The sequence below is a fragment of the Heloderma suspectum genome, chromosome 3 (genome assembly GCF_057233095.1).
Source record: "Heloderma suspectum isolate Gila_16-S chromosome 3, 16-S_ref, whole genome shotgun sequence".
Classification (NCBI taxonomy): domain Eukaryota; kingdom Metazoa; phylum Chordata; class Lepidosauria; order Squamata; family Helodermatidae; genus Heloderma; species Heloderma suspectum.
This window is the reverse complement of record NC_139460.1, coordinates 236368856-236389619: the sequence shown is the minus strand read 5'-3', so window position 1 is coordinate 236389619 and position 20764 is coordinate 236368856. Positions and strand designations below refer to the sequence as shown.

At 41.8% G+C, this 20764-nt stretch overlaps 1 protein-coding gene across 3 annotated transcripts in view; it reads left to right on the top strand.

Annotated features, from left to right (window-relative positions):
- DOCK1 (dedicator of cytokinesis 1) overlaps window positions 1-20764 on the top strand; it is a 556714-nt gene that overhangs the window by 22800 nt on the left and 513150 nt on the right. The window lies entirely within an intron of this gene.

The following is a 20764-nucleotide window of genomic DNA, read 5'->3' as shown; positions in this document are numbered from 1 at the left end:
TGAAAGTCCTGACTTTGCTCCCATGTGGGTGTGTCTCCTTTTAACTTCAGTGTGGTGGTGTATAGAGACCAACTGCCAAAACAGTTATCCTTGTTCCAATATTTCTGGCCCTGACTGTATAGTAAAAAAAAAAAAAAAGGCGGCGGGAAGGAAAGCTACCATTGGCACATAGGGGCCTGGTTTTTGGTGTGACTATGGGTGACAGCTGAGGAATGAAGGAGAAAGCCTCCAGTTCCTCATGCTGTAGTCACAATCCAGATTGGGGGCCCCATATTTACTTTTGGTTTTATGTTTTGGACCATTTGTAAACCACCTTGGTTATTCTCAGAAAGTTGGTATAGGAATACTATAAATAAATAATAAATTTTGAGTAAAAGTGAAAGAAAGCCACACACTATGTATTTAACACAACATGTACTTTGACCTTGAGTGATGTTGGCAGTAAGGATGAAAAGTTGTCCCTGCCTGCTCACCAGCTCTCTCCCTGCTAAGCAAGTAGCTGGCAGCAAGGGCAATGAGGAATAAGAGGCCTACTGAAGGTGTCTTGGCCAATGGCCTCCCAAAATCTAGAGCAGGCCTGGTTTGTGGTGTTATTCACACATGACAATAAAGAGTACAACTACTTTAGTTTTAGAGGTTCTCTTAAACTTTTACATGAACAGCTTTGGAGACAGGATTGTATGGTAACTTCTGAGCGCTTATATAAAAATAAATGAGAGGTAGTACAGTATCTCAAGGCTTCCTTACACTGAATGAGTTGAGCAAAACATTTGTTGTGACAATTGGTGCTGAGTGGCTACAAGACTCCCTCCAATCAGTCATGTCTACTTTAGGAGATGTGGTGCTACAGTCTCAGTGTAAAATGGCCACATTTCAAGAGGGTCTGTATTTCTGGCTATTTTAGGACTCTGAAATATAGCAAGTACAGTTTCTCTCCCATCACTGCAGTGCTGTTGTGGGAGAAGCAGCTGCCCCTGTGGAACCATGACCTTTGGCTTGGTCTGCACTTGCAGCAGAATAAGGTGTTGGCATTCTGAGGTAATTTAACAGACCACAGGTGGGGGTTCATGTATGTCAATGTTTCCCAATGAGGTAAAATCCCCCCCCCCCAACTCTCTGGAAATAGGAAATTTGGCACAGCATGGAAATGGGCTGGGATAGAACCATTCTTCCTGTTGTGCTGTTCTTTTTTCTTGCTGGGAGTTAGTCTTATTTTTTATGTGGAAGAAATATTGAAAAATGACACCTCTCTTGCAGTCTGAACTGATACAGTCCATTCTACGACTTCAAATTGCTGTTACCACATTCTGCTGCTTGTGTAGAGCAGGCCTTTCACAGGACTCCTGAAGCAACAGAATCCCTGTCCATCTTGGATTATATATGGTAACTGTATTTCAGTAATGAAGGACGGAGGTGACCCCTTAAGTTGTACTATGAACAATAGAACTTAAGTCATGACACCAAGTAGCCAATTAGATTTGGCTATGTACTATGTGTTAAAAGGGGAAAAAATAGAAAAAAAAAAGACTAATACATTTATTCTGGCATAAGCATTTGTGGACTATAGCTATGAACTGGGCCATAATCCATGACATTTTATGCCAGGATAAATTTGTTAGTATTTAAGGTGCCACAAGACTCTCTGATGTTCAGAAGGATAATTATTAAGTAGCTGTAAAACAAGCCTCCTTTTGCAAGTCACAGACCCTTCTTGGAGCGGGGAAGAAGAGCTCATTGTTTTCATTTTGGTGTTTTCTGCACTTTCTACTTGGGTGGGAGGGAATCAGGGGAAATTACTGGTAGAATTTTGTCTTCATGCACTACTCTCCTCCTTGCTCACCTTGGTGACTGAAAGAGGAGTATGCTCTGTGGCTCTTGACATAACCACTGATGACTTCTAAACCACCCCTAAAGAATTGTTGCATTATATTATCATCATCCCTTAGGCAGCATCTCCTGGTCCAGTTGCCTTGTATCAAAATGCTTTGACAGGATTCTGCACTAGTGAGAGCGGTTGAGAATGGCATAGTTGTACTTCCCTGTTGGAAATCCAATGCTGTTGCTGCTATAAATGTGTCACGCACAGGATTGAAGAGAGCTGCAGTGATTCCTTGTGTTATATTGATGTGTTTCCATTAAAGTGACCAGAATGTTAATGAACATAACAGTTAGGTTTCTTTATGCTTGTACAGACTGTGTTTGAGTTGGCTGTTTACTTAGTTAGCTTTGCTACTTGATTTATGAAGGGGCAGTGGCATCCTGATGATTAAAATTTTGAGCAGGTTTGTGTTTGCTGCATAATTTTTGACACGCGAGGTCAACATTCCATCACTGTTTGGCTTCATAAACCACAAGCAATTACATTGTATGTCCTCTTATTTGCCAACTAGTGATTAAGGATGTATTTGATTCATCTTTTCTTAGTGATTTCCACAACTATTACTTTGGAGGGGAAGATGGTCTGAAGGTTTCCAGAAAGTCTGCTTGCTTGTAACATTGTATTTTAAATGTCTTAAATCTGTAAATTTCAGGTGATCGATCGTATGTTTTCTGGATAGCAGTTCAAACCCACCCCTCCAGCCTAGGTTTGTAGTGGCAACAAAATCTCAATGTTTCTTCACATGATTGCATGAAGATGGATAACAACTATGATAAGCACTTTACACTGCTTGATCTCACTCATCCTCAGAATGACCCTGTGAATTCATTACAGCACTGGTTTTGACAGATGGGGAACTGAGATGACAATAAGCCCAAGGCCACCCAGTGAGTGCATGACTTTCAGGGTTCCCAGCCAAACATTCTATCGGCTGGGGGATACTAGCTGTAGTTACAAAAATGTATATGTGTTCACATCCTTTATTAGTATAATTCTTTCACAAGACAACTTTGCAGTCCAGTCATTTGCAGCCCATGCCAGTTCTGGTTGCCCTGATCTGGCACCAGAATATAGGCAAAGAATTCCTCTTTGAATTCCAGGGGCTTTTAGGACATAAAGTACAATGGAGTAATCACACCCCACCCCAGTCCTTCCTGCTTGTGTTAAGCAGCTGTCCTTGTCAAGAGAGCAAGCCAGCCAGCTGTGGCAGCAGTAATGGCTGGTGGTGCAGCAGCAGTCTGGATAATTCCTAGCTCCAGTGCACAGGTATCACTTTCCCCTCTTGTGCAGTGGTAGGGCTCTTACTTTACTTATTTATTTATTATTTATATATAGACTTATACCCCACTTCTAATGGGTATGCCTCTTTCAGAGTGGGTTCCAACAGTTAAAGCTAACTACATATCACAGTAACAATCCATAACATAGCAACACAAAATAAAAACAAAGGCAGGGTCTCAGATACAGCAGAATACTTAGACAGAATTAATGAAATAATATTTTCTATCAGTAGAACACTGGGATATAAGATGAGGCTTTTTAGTTTTTTCTATAATTTTACAGAATATAGGAATTTACAAATGAAGAAACTTCATTCGCTTATTAGATTTCTATGCCACCCACTAGCCAAAGCTCTTTGGATGGTTCACAGAAATTAAGACCCTAAAACGCAACATGTTAAAACATACTATAAAACCTTTAACATGCAAAAACTTACGGCTAAAAACAGTTAACAATAAAAGACCAGGACCCTGTCATATTACTAATATTAAAAAGCCCTATTATATGCTGGGAGTATATGCTCCCAGGCATTTGCCTGGGAGTAAGGAAAGTCTTAACCTGATGCCAAAAAGGTGACAATGTCGGCACCAGGCAGACTTCACTGGGGAGAGCATTCCACAGTCGTGGGGCCACCACCAAGAAGGCCCTCTCCCTTGTTGCCATTCTCTGAACTTCCCTTGGAGAAGGCACTCAGAGGAGGGCCTTGTGGAGCAGTTGGCATATCTAAATTGTAGTTTTAGTTTCTTAGTTCCTTGGGCTCCTTCTAAAGCTGAGGATCAATATACATCTTTATTTCACACTGTCTTTTAAGGTTTAGCTGTGGCACGGTTTTGTTTTTGTTTTAGTCGAAGTCAAACAATGTATTCTGACATGCAGGGAATAAACCTGGTAGTTGCTGTTAGTACTGGCTACCTTTTTTTTTTAGAAAGAAAGCCAAATGGGGTACTTTCAGACCATTTTGTGCCCAGTCTCTCTAATGCTTCATATTTCCTGTACTTTTTTCTTTTGCTAAAGCTGCTGTATCCGAAAAGGAGAAAAGGGCTGTTGTAGAGAGTTAGGAAGTTTAGACAATGCATATGAAGTGTGTCAGTTTGCCCTTTTGTTACCAGCAAGCTCCAATGTTCCTCCTACCTTTCTTAGGGGGCAACAGCATATGTTGACCTGTGCTTCACCTCTTGTAATACCATGGAGAAGGACTAGCTATTGTTCCAATTTCACAGGACAAATTCCTGTAACTAGAGAATCTAGTCTTTTGGGTAGTATCCAGTCTTCTCTTGGAGCTAGCTAGCCATGCTTTCTGAAGTCCATGCTTTATCTCTGTTAGGGAGATAGTGACCTTTTGATTTGACTCAACTGTTATTTTCTAGAATGGATCTTTAGCTATATTGTAAGAAAGTGCCTGCCTATTATACCAGCAAGGGCATGTTTGTAAGTTAAAAGTCTTAGAAATAATATTTTGTTTATTTATTTGATTGCAATATTATGTTCTGTGTGTTCTTGTTAATAAATCATACTTCTTTAGATAAAGTAATAAAAAATGTTCTGATCTGGGTAGTTCCTACACCATAATATTCACCCCACATTGTTGCTTGGGCTTCTCAGCCAAGCTACATAAACCAAGCTTTTGTTAACCTTTTAGGAGAATTGAGTGGACAGAGATTGAGAGCTGGCAGAGTGGTGACTCAGTTACCCAGTCCAATCTATCTCCCCAGGTATGAAGGTTTGAGGGGAAAAGGGTCAGGCTTAGATCCATAGTGGCCCATTGGTCAGTTTAAAATTGGCAATGTAATCCTTGGATCAAATACATTTACATTGCTGAAGATTGACAGCTACTTAAGAAGAGCCCTGCTGAATCAGACCAAAGGTCCATCTAGTCCAGGATGGCAGCCAACCATATGCCTCTAGGAAGCTCATAAACAAGGCATGAAGGCAGTAGTCCTCTCGTGCTGCTGTTCCCAACTGCTTTACTAGAGAAAAAAACAAAGTGGCCCTATTCTTCTGAGTAGGGCTTGTCTGGAATTTGAACCCAGAACCTCTCTCACCATAAGCAAAAATCATACCCCCAGACCACAGGTCTAGACAGACGGGGGCGAGGAGGAAGCCAGCCTTGACCACACCCACCACCACCTTCAACCACACCCACCACTAGCATGCGATTCTTGATGCACTGCCCATAGTTGCATGTAGCCCTTGGGCAAAAAGTTTGTACAGCCCTGCCTTAAACAGACAGATGTAGGAGCAACATGTTGCCAGGGTGTGTGCCAGGCATGTTCCGTGGCCATTTTGAATATTCAACCCCCAATCAGGGGGCTGGTCAGGGGTTGCTATGTGACATCCAAACCCAGACACTGTAGATTAATCATGGGTTAAACAATACCCAGTTAACCTTACAACTAATTGTAGGTTAATTAACCTACGATTTGCTGCTGTTACATGCGAATAGCCCCATAGTCTGGGACACGTCTCCTAACACGATGTAAACATTGGGGGTCTAGCTTATTTAGGAGTGTTTTGATCCCTATAGCAATATTGCAAAAACATTGAAAAACATTTGTAAGTTTCACACATTACATTGAATCTTTCTAATCATATACATTGCAAAAATAATGTAGGAAGTAGCCCTCAGCCTCCAGGATTGCTGGCTAGCCATAACTTTTTCTTCTTTCTTCTGTTAGTTGTTTTCTTAGACTTGAATATGTTATATAAAACTAGAGGCAATTGAGAACTAGAAAAAAGGTGAGGGCCCCTCATATTAAATACTGATACTGATTTAGCATTTATCATTGCAACAAACAAACATATTGATATGTGCACTGAAAAGTAAGTGTTTTTTTAAAAAAATTTTAGGGACACAGAAGCTCACGTTCTCAACAGTGTAATGTCTGTTTTGCCATTGCCTCTGGCTTCTTTAATATTCTTGCCTTGAGATGGAAGGCTGCTAACTGAAGATGTATAAGGAATTTAGTGGCTCTTGGCAAATTAAGTGTCTGAAGTATGTCAAGCAGCTGCAGGTGTAGTACACAGGATATCTCTATTCACATGGTAGCTTCTGCCACTTCCCAGTATATATAGAAAATTACTGCTTGAAAAATAAAATGAGTGCATTGGGCAAGTGCTTCCTCCTATTTCTACTGGAAGTATGTGCTGTTTCTCTTCAAGCACATTTGATTATTTTTCTACAGGTATAGAGGTTTGGGGAGGGAGAGAAGGTCCCTGTGTTTGACAGTATTCAGACATAACAAAGTTCTTGGTACATATAAAAGTAATGCAACAAAAGGGACACTATTGCCAAAAGCTAAAGTCTTGCCCCCAAAATTTTGCAGTAAAAGACAGTGGAAGAGACTTGCTTTTATTTTGGCCCAGTACAGTATGGAACTTTTCTAGAGATGTTAATCTTCCCCTCAAGTTATTGGGTGCCCTTAACAAGCTTTGCAAAGAGACCCTCTCCCCACCCCCTGCTTATGGCCATGCCTCTGCTGTTCACTCTTGCAAATGACAGCGCTTTCCCCAGCTCTAGCTGACGAGCAAGGGCTTTAAGAGCTTCACGGTTCTCTTCCATTAAGTCAGTACTGGGAAGCATCTTATTACTTGTAGTACCTGCGCTAACCTTGCAGCATGTGACATTACCTTTACTATCCTGGCAGCATGTTGTCCAAGTAAAGAAAAGAGTGCTGTGATGGCAGAGTTGATTGGTAATGAAGGGAGCATCAGGTGCTGCCATTTGTCACCTCGCCCAGTGGCAGCCATTTGTTGCCCTGAGCAAGAAAGTGGATGATGAGTTCTGTTGTTGGCAGAGGTGTGGGCAGAAGCTAGACTGGGATCTACTGGTAGATTGCTAGAATGTTTGCAGTAGTTTGACAAGGGTTTCTGCCTCCTAATTATTTAACAATGGCAACAACAAAATCTCACCTCCCCACCCCACAAATCCGGGAAAAAAGTCCAGTCCTGTTTCTGATGTGTAGCAACTCAAGATTTGCACTTGTATATGAAGGTCATCTCAGTGTATAATCCACATTGCAGCAGGTAATTGGCTCCATCCACACACTCCTACGTTGTATCTTGTCCCGGTTGGCAGATCTGGCTTCTAATAAAAAACAAAGCAGGTCTGGCAAGCCTGAAGTCTGTGCAGGCCTGCACTAGCATACAGAGCACACCATGAGCTTGAGATGGCTTGGCGTGACAGACAAAATATTTCCTCTATTCTATTTCTGAAACATCCTTGCCAGCAGGCAAACTTGGGAGGTGTTACTCTCTACAGCAGGTGTAGCATCTAGCAAACCAGAGTACTGCAAAGAGATCAGGAGATAATCAAATCTAACATTACAGCAAGGAGGTTTTCTGCAAGTATCATCACAATGAGCCATAAGAACAGGAGCAAAGTGCCTGCAGATACGATGCCTTGAGGGGACTTAGGCTGCTTAGACCTGCTTCCACATGGACAAACAATCAGAAGGCATTGTGCAGGAATTCCATCTTCCTTAACAGATTTTCTGCAGTAAGGAAGAAGATGGAAGAAGTGGTAGGAAAACACGGGAGGCTTACGAGAGGAAGATGATGTAGATTGGGCCCCTCATAAAATGTCCTGAATGAAGCAGGGTGATGGTACTATCACCCTGCTTTTCTGGGAGCACCCTTAGCCCTCAAGAACTGTTACAACTAGAATGAACAAGAAAATATGCTGGAAGGTGGATTCTGGTCTCCAATTTCTTTACCAGGAATGAACAACTCCAAACCACTGTACAGACCATTTTATCATTGTTAACAGCAACCCCCTGGCTTGTGTCTGGTTGGCTTACCAAAAAACAAAAAACAAAAGTCTGAGCCATCCCTCCTCCCCACCTGCTTGTTAAGTAGTGTAAAACTCTCAAATACATCTTCAGCTTCTGTGTTTCTATTTAAAAAATCTACTATGTAGAGTAGCTCGCACAATATCCTCTACAATAGTGTTGAACGTTTTGAGATTGGACCCACTTCTTAATTTTTACCGTATATTTGTATGGCAGTAGTGCTCTTGCTGTGACCCGTACACCCCCTGTTTAAATCCAGTACTCTATAACAGGGGTGAACATTTTTCTTGTAAAGGCTGTTGAAGGGAAAAGTCAACTGGGAGTACAGCTGACGGTGTCAGGAGTGTTTCTGAGTGCAGGGAGTGGGAGAGTAGTTCAGATTCTGAAGAAGAACCGCTAGACATGGGGGAGGTATGTTCCCAGGCTAGTCCAGACATGGCTAAGCAGGCTCCTCAGGTTTCAAAGATCCAGCTGGAGGACGAGGGTCCCTCTTCACCCCCCCCACTCGTTAGAGACAGCGAACAGGGAGAGGTGGGGTTTGGGGAGTCTGAATTAATAGATGCCAGATGCAGACAGAGACGCGGAGCCAAGAGGAAGAAGGCCAGGGCGGAACTTAGACAGTCTACCTGACTGGCCCTGCATGAACAGCAGCACTTAGAAGCCCCATGAGAGAGAGAGAGAGACCTCCCCTCACCCCTTAACTTAGGCTAGTGAGACCGCCTTTCTTTCAAATGGCGGGCAACTTTCATAGCTACCTTTTGAACCCCCTGAAGGCATTTCCTTGCAGACTGAGAGTCACTGAGAATTTGTATCTGTATGACCTTTTGTGGTAATGGATTAAAAGCTGTAGACTGAAGCCTCTTGTCTGTGTTTGATTCAGCATTTGAAGTTCAGTGGGGGCAAAGGGAATCCTGACAGACAGTAGCCAGGACTAGATCCAATGGTGGATGAAGTTTGCAAGATTGCAGGATTCCATAGCTGTGCTGTCCACCTGTTGTCTATCTCTTGTCATATGACGTGTAAGAAGAAGTGATTTCCCAGAGGGCTGATCAAGACAGGAAGAATGGGTCCAAAGAGTTGTACTGGGGGAAATATGAAATTAGGCTAAGGTCCACAAATTCCCCAACCAGCTCTCTAGTATCAGAGCAGTATCATACCTGAAAATGGTGAGGAATCTACAAGTCCAAGTGAAGATATAACTGAAAAGGATTTGTTCTGTTCAACCATGTTGCATTGGGAGTTAGGATGTGTATTGTAAATTTTAGCTACTATGAGTGTGATCCTACCAAATTCAGTACTTTTAATATTTAAGCATGTGTTAACATTTTTCCATTTGAAACAAATGGTATGAAGAAGCACTTGTTTCGAGAGGAAGATCATGAAAGACGTATTCAACAATTGGTCAGCCATCGGTTATGTCTTTATCGTCAGTTTCCTTTGAAACAGGAATTGTGTGTGTGGCAAGCGGAGTCCCTTAAATGGGGGATTTGTTGTTGTTGTTGTTCAGTCGTTCAGTCGTGTCCGACTCTTCGTGACCCCATGGACCATAGCACGCCAGGCCTTCCTGTCCTGCGCTCTCTCCCGGAGCGTGCTCAAGTTCATATTCATTGCACCAAAAAGAACTGATTGCTTTAGAACGACTGTACTCTGAAGCCCTGATTAAGGCATACAGTAGCTCTTTGTTAGAGCTGGTTGCCAAGCCAGTTCTTTTGCTTTTGAGAAAGCAGGCCGAGTCATGTGACTTCTTATTGATTTGAGTAAACAATTTTTCACCTTTTTTGTTTTTGTAATCCTCCCTTCTCCAGTCTTTCATTCTTTAATGCTTTACAGACAGCATCTCTTGTTAGAATGTCTACTTACATTTCTAGGGGTTAAATGGTATCTGGCAAGCAAGCAGTGTAATTTCTTATTCTGCAACTGGCTGAGAAAACGTTGGTGGCACAAACTGCAGCTGTAAGCAGAAAGCTTCACTCTGACAATTGGCTTAAATGAAAGGGAGAGCCTGCAGGATTGTTAGAGCAGACTTTTGCTCTGCAGTGGTTGCTAGAAGTCCCCAGGTCGTGGGCAACTTCAAGGATAGATAAAAGTTAGACTTCCCTCCTTTCTCTTTCCTCGCCATAAAACAAGACTCTAGTTGAACTTGTCAGTGTAGAAGAGATGTACATGCATAGGAGGAATTCACTTCTTGACTTTTCAGTGGCTCCCATTTTGCTTTGTTATCAAAATTCTGAATGGTGTAGAATACTTTGCTTAGACTAAGTGCTGCTGTTGTGGGACAATACAGCTTTACTGTAATCTCTTGTTTTGGGATGGCTAATAATATAGCTTAGCACATTGAGTACGCTACCAAAATACTTGGTTGTGTGATTACCAAAAGATGTGCTCCCTACAAAATCTTATCTTCTGTGGAAAACTGGTGATGTTGGGTTGAAGAAATGCTTGGATCAGTGGAGGATTGTTGTTTCAGACGCTGGACTTACTGCAATTGGTTCTAGTGAAGCAATACATTCTTGTTCTAGAGGAAGCATTTATTTGTTTACGTCTTAGAAGTATCTAGTTGTATACAAGACTTGACAGTTAACCTCTATCTGTTGTGTGGAGTACTGATTTGAAACACACTGGAGCATATGCATACGTTGTGCATGAAGTGTGGGGGAAGTGTCATCTCTTTTAATTTGTATGTCTATAAATGCCATTTTAAATTCATTTGGCATCTTTTATCCTCTAAACCCTTTAATTATTTAGATTGTGAGGCCTTTGGACAGAGAGAATGGGATATAAACCTAATAAAATAAATAAAAATAGTTGCTTTAATCCATATGCAGAAGGGCGTATAAAATGCTGTTTGTAGTTTGCATGCTGTTTATTTATCTGTTTATCTGTATTTGTGAGTACTAGCCTCTGAGTATGATCACCTTTAAACGACTACTTGGTAACTGCCCATCTTCTGCTTTCACTTAAACTACTGGACAGTATCCAGTTTGACACTAGCACTAAAATAAATTACGTTGCGCTAGCATAAGTGACTTTTAGTACAATGCCAATAACATTTGCTGGCATGACAGATTTTCCAGGGCAACCTGTTGCACCCGCAAACACTGTTGGCAGAGGATAGTTATGCTAGTGCAATGTAATTTATGTTAGCATGAGTGTTGAATTGGATACTTCCAATTGTTTTTTGCATTTGTAATCATAGCCATTTGTAATAGTACAGAGAGGACTGGTTTCTAAAAAGCAGTATTCAGTGGGCAGTAAGAAAGAAATCCTGTGAATTCATCAAGAGCAAGAATATATCATACAACACGTTCATCTGACATCGTGAATATTCTGTATAGTGAAATATTATATATAGTCACCTATGAGTTTTACATTAATTGTGCTAGTGGAGGCTCATAACATATCTAGCTTGACAGTGACCTATCTACTTTCACTGATTTGGGACATCATTGACTACTGCTGAATCCAGTTCTAGTGGTCATGCAAGTGCAAACCCATTTAAAGTGTCAATTTGGAACTGAGTGGCTGAGATAAGCCTTTAGCAAAGTGTATTGATTTCTTGTTCTGTTCTTATCACCTGTGTCTTGCACCTGCTGTGTTGTCAACACCACTCAGTGTGGCATTTTAAAGTTCTGGTCTGAAAAAGCTGGTTTGCTTACGACTGCCCTGTGTGTTTTTAAGGCCATCATTCTTTGGACAGACCTGTTGGTAATGCAGCCACCACCAGTCTTGGATCTCTGGAATCTGGCTTCCTCTTGAATTGATTTGGACTTGTAGCAATCATTTTTGCTATCAATATGAAATAGTGTGGAACAGAATTTGATAACATGCTGTACTAGAGAGATGCTGCTTCCTGTGGTTTTTGTTCTGTAATGCATGTGTATAGGCTCACCTTATTCTTGAAACAAGGAGTCCTTTGCCCCTTCTGTAAAAGTAATTCTGTACTGTGTGAGACCTCCCCACACAAAGATTCATGATACCAGTTGAGCTTCTGAAGATTCAGAAGGCCGGTGCTTGCTTTTTGTTTGTTTATTTTATTTAAGGTATTTATCACTTGCAATAACATTTTTTAAAAGTTGAAAGGTGATTTGATCCCTATTTGCTTTAAGACCTCACAATACCTGGCAAAATAGTAAATTGCTCTACAGGCTTTCAATGATATCCATTTCATTTATGATAGTTTTTCAGATATCTCTTTAATCAGGGATATCATTGTGCTGAATTTCCATGTATTGGCAATAGCCAGTAGTGTGTGTGTGTGTGTGTGTGCTTGTGTGTGTGTGAAGGGTTGTATTCAGTTATATCCCCTCCACTGACATTTTGACCCAACTTCCATAAGTGGAAAGAGAGGGAGGCAACTTCTGGTGATTCTCTCTTCCTCTGCAGCTACCTTTGCCTTGAAATCTGTTCTAGAGGGTTGGGTGACCCTTTGGAACAGCATGGGAGATGGTGCCAGGACTGCAAAAGAAACGGGGCATTTGCACAAATTACCTCTCCCCTTTTCTACTCTCAGAAGCCTCTGCTGGATCAAAGAGCCTTCTGTCAGTGGAGGGATGTGACTGGATACAAACCCTAAGGGTCTTGTTCAGCCATTTCATTTGTAAATCCTAATGCAAAGCAAAAGTTTGTGGAGAAAATAACTTACTTTTACAACAACGAAAAAGGGGGAGACAGACACCAGGGCCACATCTACATGGAGACAGTTTTTGAGGCGATTCCGTTTAAATAGAGATTTTCATGAAATTGGGTTAGCTCCTCCCGGGGCAAATGATAGCCAATAATGCCGTGTATTCATAACCGCCCCCCCCCCGCACTTGCATGGGGCAAACAGCACCTGAAACCGCATTAGCTTGGGGGTTGGGTGGAGGAAGCGAATGAAAGGAGGCTTGCTCTCTGCCCCCTCAACCCCCCCCACTCAGTGAAGCTCTTAAAAGTATGGCCCTGTGTACCTTCACACTTCCTCTGCTCCACAACTCTAGTTTCAAAGCATTAGGGATGGTTCCCCTCCATTCTCCCAACCCATTTGTTGCACAACTGTGCAGTTTCAATGCATCAGGGATGGCTCCTCTCCCCACTCTGGCACACAAACACCAGGCAAAGGAATTCTCCTGACCCCTCTGCTCCTATACTCAGCAAAGTGCAGTTGAAGGCAATGGGTTACCTCTGGGTAGAACATGTTTAGTCCTCTGCTCTCCCCATGCCACCGCCCCACACAACTTTCCCTTCTGCCAATCAGTGCCGCTTTCACCAGCCTGTGTCAAAGCCAGCTGAGATCACACAGACTCCCAAACTGCACTGAAGCCGCTGTGACGGGAAAATCCGTCACAAAATGAGTTTGGAAAAAAGGGGGTTAGGGGAAGAAACGCCACACTAGCTGTGGGGAGGGGCATGCTTCATCTGACATGATTGTTTTCTGGGTAGAGTAGAACCGGAGTAAAAGCCCCATGTAGACTGGCCCCAGGTAGATTTGGCATACCTAGATTCCAGTAAGGCTTTTGGCACCATCTCATATTACTTGTTTATGAATGAATTAAAGAAATGAGGGGTAGATTTGTCTACCATAAGACATTTGGCTTGAAAACAATTCTGCATAGAGTCTCCACTTCTGGTTGTTTTAGACCCAACTAACTTGGGTCCATCATAGACTTGCTTAGGCATGCAAGCCTAGATTGGGGGTCTCAGGAGCAACTTCCTGACATTCCATTTCTGGCACAGAGGCTAATACCCATTTGTAGTGCATTCTAGAGTGAGGTTCTAGGGCAGGTTAAAAAATGGCAGGTTAAAACAAATTCCTTTCTGGAGTTTTGGCTGTTTGGTATAGCACCTTATTTCACACAACACGGATGTATTCCACATTTGTGCATAAAGCTATAAATGCCCCACGCTTACTGGTCTCATTTTCATTTTTTCCATTCTGATTTGGTTAGGAAATTAAACTTCTTTAATTATTCTCTCTTTCCCCCCCCCACCCCCCTTTGCCCAAGCACACCAATACCCAGTCTAAATAAAAAAAGACTTCTGCATGCCTGATAGTAATTATCCCTGGGCAGATGAGCCACCACCAATAGTACCCTGTCTTGTCTGGACTGAGCTTCAGTTTAATGCAGACAAGATGATAGTTAGTGGGTAGTTCATCTGTCAAGAGAGATAGTGTACAGCCTTTTTTGGATAAGATTATAATCCTTGGAATACTGCATGGTGTCCATGGCCTGAAGCGCTTTCCAACGGCTGAGGCTGGTTTGCCAACTGTGGTCTCACCTGGACAGAGGGGGCCTGGCCATGGTTATCTAAGTGCTGGTAAAATTCTGTTTGGATTACTGCAATGCATTGTGTGTGGAATTGGCCTTGAAAGTCTGCTTGGAAACCTTACCGTTCAGAAAACATCAGCTAGGCTACTGGGTGCTTCCAGATAAGGCTGTCATCATGCAATCATGTTGCCTCATTCATGGAATTTCCTGCAGGATCCAGACAACAATGTCTTCCATTTGTAATCCTCCCATGTTTCCCACTGCCTCTTCTATCTTTTTTCTTTCCACAAAAAATCCACTAAGGTGGAAAAATGAAATCGCTGCATGATGTCTTTTGATTGGTAGTGCTAGGTGCCCTTCATTTGGAAGTACATTGACTAGTACCAGGCATATGGAACATACCTCACCAGTTTTGAAACAGCTACATAGACTCCTCTTTGTTTTCTGAGCGTAATCCAAGATGCTAGTCTTAGGGAGCAATCCTATGGGGATAGGTGGTCGCCTCCAAACTCGGAGGCAACTGCCTATCCAATGCACGGTGGGAGGATCACAGAGGGGATCGTCTCCTCTGTGCTCCAACCGCCCTGCATTTGTGGCTAGATGGCCAATTTTGGCTGTCTAGCCATGGGACATCATAGCGCGTGGTGGAGAAGCTGGACGACACATAGGAAGTGTTGTATCAGCACTTCCGCACTCCCTGCCCCCAGGAACGCCCCCTTTTGCTCTGCTCCATGCTGCTCTTCTGAGTGCGGAGCACGGGGATGATCTGCGCTGCCTATGAGGCGGCGGGGGAGGGGGTGGGGAGGCGGTTCTCCTGGAACTGACCAATCCTATGGCCGTCTTGCTGCTAGCTAGCGGCCATAGGATTCTGCCCTACGCCCAATAAGGTTTCAAACCAAGGTATATGAAGGAGTGTACATGAACCACCAGCATATCAAGATCTTCCTCTGAGGCTCTTACCTAGATGTCATCGCTGGTTGTGACCGGTGGACAGGGCCTTTTCAGCTATGGCTCCCAAATGCTTTTCCCAGGAAGGCTTGCCTAGTGCCAAGTCAACATAGGAAGGAAGCTACCTAATACGGAGTCAGACCCTTGGTCCATCTAGCCCAGTATTGTTGACACTGACTGGCAGTGGCTCTCCCTCCCGAGTTTCAGGCAGGAGTGTTTCCAGCCCTACCTGGAGATGCTAGGGATCGAACCTGGGACCTTCTGCATGCAAAGCAGGGGCTCTACCAGTGAGCTCCCACTGATGTCCTTTTGGTACTGGGTGAAGACTTTTCTTATTTGGCCAACCTGTTTAGATCTTCTGGCCTTTTGTTCTTAATCTCTGCTTGTTTGTAATACTGAATATACTGTTTTGCTTTTATTTATGATGTTAATTGGTTTTCATGTTCACTATGGTTTTTTTAACCATTTGTATGCTCTGGGGACTTCCTTTGGGGACTGAAGAGCAGAGCACAAATACCCCAAATAAACATAACAGCTGAAAAATTGGTGCTTTTTAAAAGTTACTAAGGGGGCAATCCTATGCATGTTTACACAGAAAAAGTCCTACAGCTCCCAGCATTTTCCAGCCAGCCATAGGATTGCACCATAAATGTAAAAATAACCTCTCCAAGTGTTCTGTACAAAACACAGCTTTTAGATTATATTTGCATTTGGTATAGGATTTTTAATGTGTGTGTGTTATAAAATATTTACAATGTTCTTGAGATCACATGTATTTTGTATTTTTATTATACTCCAGCACAATTGCTGCAATACCCATTTCCCTTCCCAAAGTGAATTAGATTTTCTGCATTATTGTCTCTTTGGGAACTGCTTCAACTATGTGTGTGTGTGTGTGTATATGTATATATATATATATATATATATATGTATGTATGTATGTATGTATATATAAGCTTTCCTGAGATGCATGTTTCAGGCCATATCTCTCACGAGCTGGCTTTAAAAAGGACTTTTAATTAAAATCCCATTGCAAAGCACTCTCGATCAATGTTCCTAATTCATCAGAGGTCAGCATAGAATGTGACTGACAGCTCCTATCTGATAGCTATTTGGTTTATTGTATTTAAGGAGTTGGTTGTCAGGTAATCACTGTTGTAAAGCACTATTGTAATGAGCGTCAACATCAAACTGCTACGGACCTATTAACATTCTTTTTCATAGTCTTATAGGCTGAGTACTGAATCAGAATTGGAAGACAGGTGTGTGTGGCATTGGGAGGGCCACTACTGTGGTGTTCAGCGCAGGGCAAATTGTTTCTGCACTTTGGGCTTTGCTATACATTAGAGTTAGTAAATAGGCAGTTGTGCTTTTACAATGACAACTGTTAAGTATTTAGGGCAATATAACACATGGGCTAATTTTGGGTAAGTGGCTAGTACTAAACCAGTGGGTTCCAGACCAATATTTAGGAGCTACTCAAATGTATATGTACTATAAATAGAGCTACAGTTCTCCCTTCTTAAATGTTTTCCCTGCATTGGTCCTTTGTTGTTTTTTCAGTTGCTAAGAAGCAGGAGAACTAAGCCACAATGTAAGTAAAGTAATGAATTTTATAGGCACTGATGACAATTGAACATATTGTTTCATTAAAAAAAAAAGTCCCTGTGGTGGAGAAACAGACTATAAATTTAAATATAAGTAAAATAAACAGTCAGCAGAGAATGTGTGAGTTAAACTCCCCTAATTGCTTGCCTTCTTCAATTAATTTGTCAGATAAACTTGGCATAGGATTGTTTCCCCCTTATCACCCAATTTCTAAACTGTGTGTTTTGATGGCAGTTCCTGTTGCCTAGATCATCCCCTGTGCTATTGTTTACTTGCTTCAGTGTCATGAATTGTACACTTAATTTTTTTGTAATGGCTTTTTAATTGTTTATTTGCTGAGTAGTCTTTTTTTTAATGCTATATTTTGATTTTTAATGGGAGAAAAAGAGAATGTATTTCGAACCAAGAATGGTTTTAGTGTCAGCCAAACTGCATTATCCCGGAAGCTTTTTTGGTGGATTACTGAAGTATATATACAGGAAACTAGCTGTAATCCTGTGTGTGCCTACTCACTAGTAAGCTCCATCGAGTTCAGTGGGACTAAGTGTGTAAGTACCTGGGAGTAAGTACCATTGAACTCAGTAGGGTTTGCTTCTGAGTAGGCATGTATGGGATTCCACACAAAATCAGCAATTAATTTTTGTGATGCGTCCATTGCAATGTTTTTATTTCCTATCATGTGCAGACTTCGATGTCCTCAAACAACTCTTGGATCTCCTATTCTCCCTCCACCTCCACTTAAAAAAAAACAAAAACATTTAGGCGCTTCCTTCTGAAAGTTTGAGCAAAGCCTGTGTAATGAGGAAGTAAGTCAGATGAAAATGCATCTGTAGCAATTTTGTGTCTCCTAAACATGTCCCAAGAAGTAAGTGTGTGTGTGTATATGCGCTAAAGGAAGATAGCACTATTTGCACTGAGCAGGGGGTTGGACTCGATGGCCTTGTAGGCCCCTTCCAACCCTACTATTCTATGATTCTATTTCAAATGTTAATATAGAACTACACTTCTCATGAAATTCTGTGAGATGATAAGAGAAAGTAATTGAAGAGGGTGACTAGAGAAAATGCTGATGTAGCTTAAAAAAAAACTATTAAGGACATGAAAATGAATTCTGTCAAAAAACTATCCGTAGGATGGTTTTTATCTTCTGGGTATTTTGGTCTTCCCTTTGTATCTCTTTGGATTGTCTTTTCAAAAAGTAGCCTCTTGTGTCTTTCTCATGCTTTAATTTTTCTTTGGATATATGATTTAATGAAGAAAGCCAAATCTGTATATATTAGGTAGAATAATTACTTTATAATCTGTTCCAACTCACTTAACAGGCCAATATGAATTGATGTCTGAAGTTACTAATGGACTAGCTGTAGACCACCAATCTAACACTTAATTCAGGCAAGACGGAAGTGCTTCTGGTCAGTAGGGCTTCTGATGGGGTTGCACTGCTCCTGAAGAATTAGGTTTCTGTCTTTGGAGTGTTCCTGGATGGTCAGGCAATGACTGTGGCCAGGAATGCTTTTGCATACCAGCTGCACCTGTTGCTGAAGAAGGGTGTATGGATAATGCATCCTATTTGAGTCTTTCACCTTTAGAAATTCCATTAAAAACGTAACGTGTTCTTCCAAGTGCTCCTTTTAATTATTCTGTCTGCCAGGGAAGGTTCTTCAGTTTTCACCTTCTGTTTTTTTCCTTGTGTTTTTTCCATGGAAGGTGCCAGCTGCTCATTTACAAGGTGCCACTAGTGGATGTGCAGAATGTCAATTCGCCTTTGTTTAAGTCATGCATTCTCTCAGCTCTCTCAACCACGGGGAAATCCCTATATGGTTCAATCCTATAATATCTTTTCAGCAATATATCCTATTGTGTTCAATAGGGATGAGCCTGAGGTTAAGGGGTGTAGGATTGCAAGCCTTAACTAGATAATGGCTGATACCCTTGACTCGCCCTAAGAAGTTGATTGGTTAAATTCTTCCCTCCCAGTTTCCTTCTTGCCAAGCAGCAACCTTGAAAATCTATTGTTTTGCTATGGAAACTCTTAGCTTATCTTCAGACTGCCAGGACATAGGGCCTGCTAGAACTATTGATTTGTCTTTTATGTTGCCTGTCTGATTCATCGCCCCTTATACTTGCTCTCTCCCATGATCTTAATAAAATTTCCTTAATTTGGACTACAGGGTTCTGACTGAGTGACTGCAAGCTCTGGAACTAATGTGTCAAGGTTTACACTAACTACATATTCCTGAAGGGATGAGGTTTTCAGTGAGAAAGTAGAGCTGAAAGGAAACCACAGACTTTTTTTCCCCTCTGAACATTGTAAAATATCTCCCTCCTTTGATAATACTTCGATACTGTTTCAAAAAATGCTTATTTGTTTAAATTTCCTTCACTTGCCTTCAGTTGCCAAATCTGACTGGCTACATAGTGTTGTAATGTCATACCGTTCCCTGTGTGAATCCTAATTTGGGGAAAGGATCATCCATGTGACTAATCTGAGAAGGAAGAAACTGCTGAATGTCTATTATTGTTACCATGCTTTGATTTGGAACCAGTTTCTTCTATTTTTGCATGCTGGGAGGAGGGGGGGGTGTTCTTGAAAGTAATGAACCTTGAATTCTTTTCAGGAAAATGGCTTATCCTTAAAAAAAATAAATACATAAATTTGTATTTTATGTTTGATGTAATCAAATATTGTTTCCAGATAATTTGCCTAAATAGATGTTATTGCTACTTGATGTCTTGCTGAAACATGGCTTATTTCTGATTGTACTGTTTCCATAGCTGAAAGGCACTGAACATGATTTCATGCTTGCCTACCCGATTCCATATATACTGCACTTACATAAGAACATTTTTATTTATAATTTTATTGAATAATTTTTGTTTAAACCTCCATATTACTATACAGCAAAATATGACAATAACAATATTGAAATAAAAAGTGGGGGGCAAGGGGAGAGGGCCTAGATGGGACAATGTTTGCAAAGAGTAAGGTAGTAAAACTATACTTGGGGTGTTACTCATTTGATATAGGGGGTGTACAAGCAAGGTTATACAGAGAGAAAATCAAATCCAGACTGAGCAATATGGCTAATACAAAAAAGAAAAGAAAAAAGAAAAAAAATCCCCAAAATGGTACTGGAAAAGGTAGGGAACTTTACTATAGTAAGAGAGCAATCCTATGGCTGCTAGATACTGTCTAGCGGGCCATAGGATATGCTCATTTCTGGGAACCGACCTCAGAGCCTGTGCTCTGAGGTCGGTTCCTGGAAAACCGACCGCCCCTCTTGTCCGTGCTGCCTCCAAGGCAGTGCAGAGAAGCCCTGTCCTCCGCGCTCGCAAGAGGAGCATGGGGCGACTGAAAAGGGACAGGGCTGGGGGGCCTTTTGGGGTGGGGAGAGGGAGCTGTGCATGTGATACATCCAATGTGTCGTATGGCAGCTTCCTCTCCCGGTTGGGCCCACCACCACTAGACAGCCGAAAATGGCTGTCTAGCAAAAAATAGCAAGTCAGGAGAGGCACAGAGGGAACGATTCCCCCGTGCCTCTCCTGCCTTGCTTTGGATAGGCGGTCACCTCCGAAGTCGGAGGCGGCTGCCTATCTAGTTAGGATTGCACCCTAAGTTGCCCAAAGCGTATTGGTGAAAATCTTCCTCATGGTCACAAGAATTCAGTTTGTTGAGTTATTCAAATAAGGCAGCATCTTTCAAGTAAGCCAGAATCAAACTGTGGCTTGTTAACAAACTACTCACTAAACTCTGGTTTAGTGTCCTCTAAAGTTCGATACAACAATAAACTCCAGTTACTTTAAACAAAGAAGTAGATGCTTCTTATCTCCTCGTGGTCATTCTGGAAGAGAATTGGGGAAGAGGAGTGTGTGAGCCCAAGGCTCACTTCCGCTTTTTCTTGGCATGCTAAACTGTGGTTTAGCATAACTGCTGAAATACAACATAATGTCTGCATTCATAACAAGCCCTTCCTAATGAAGGTTATGTTTTTGTTGACACAACTTTTAAAGAATAT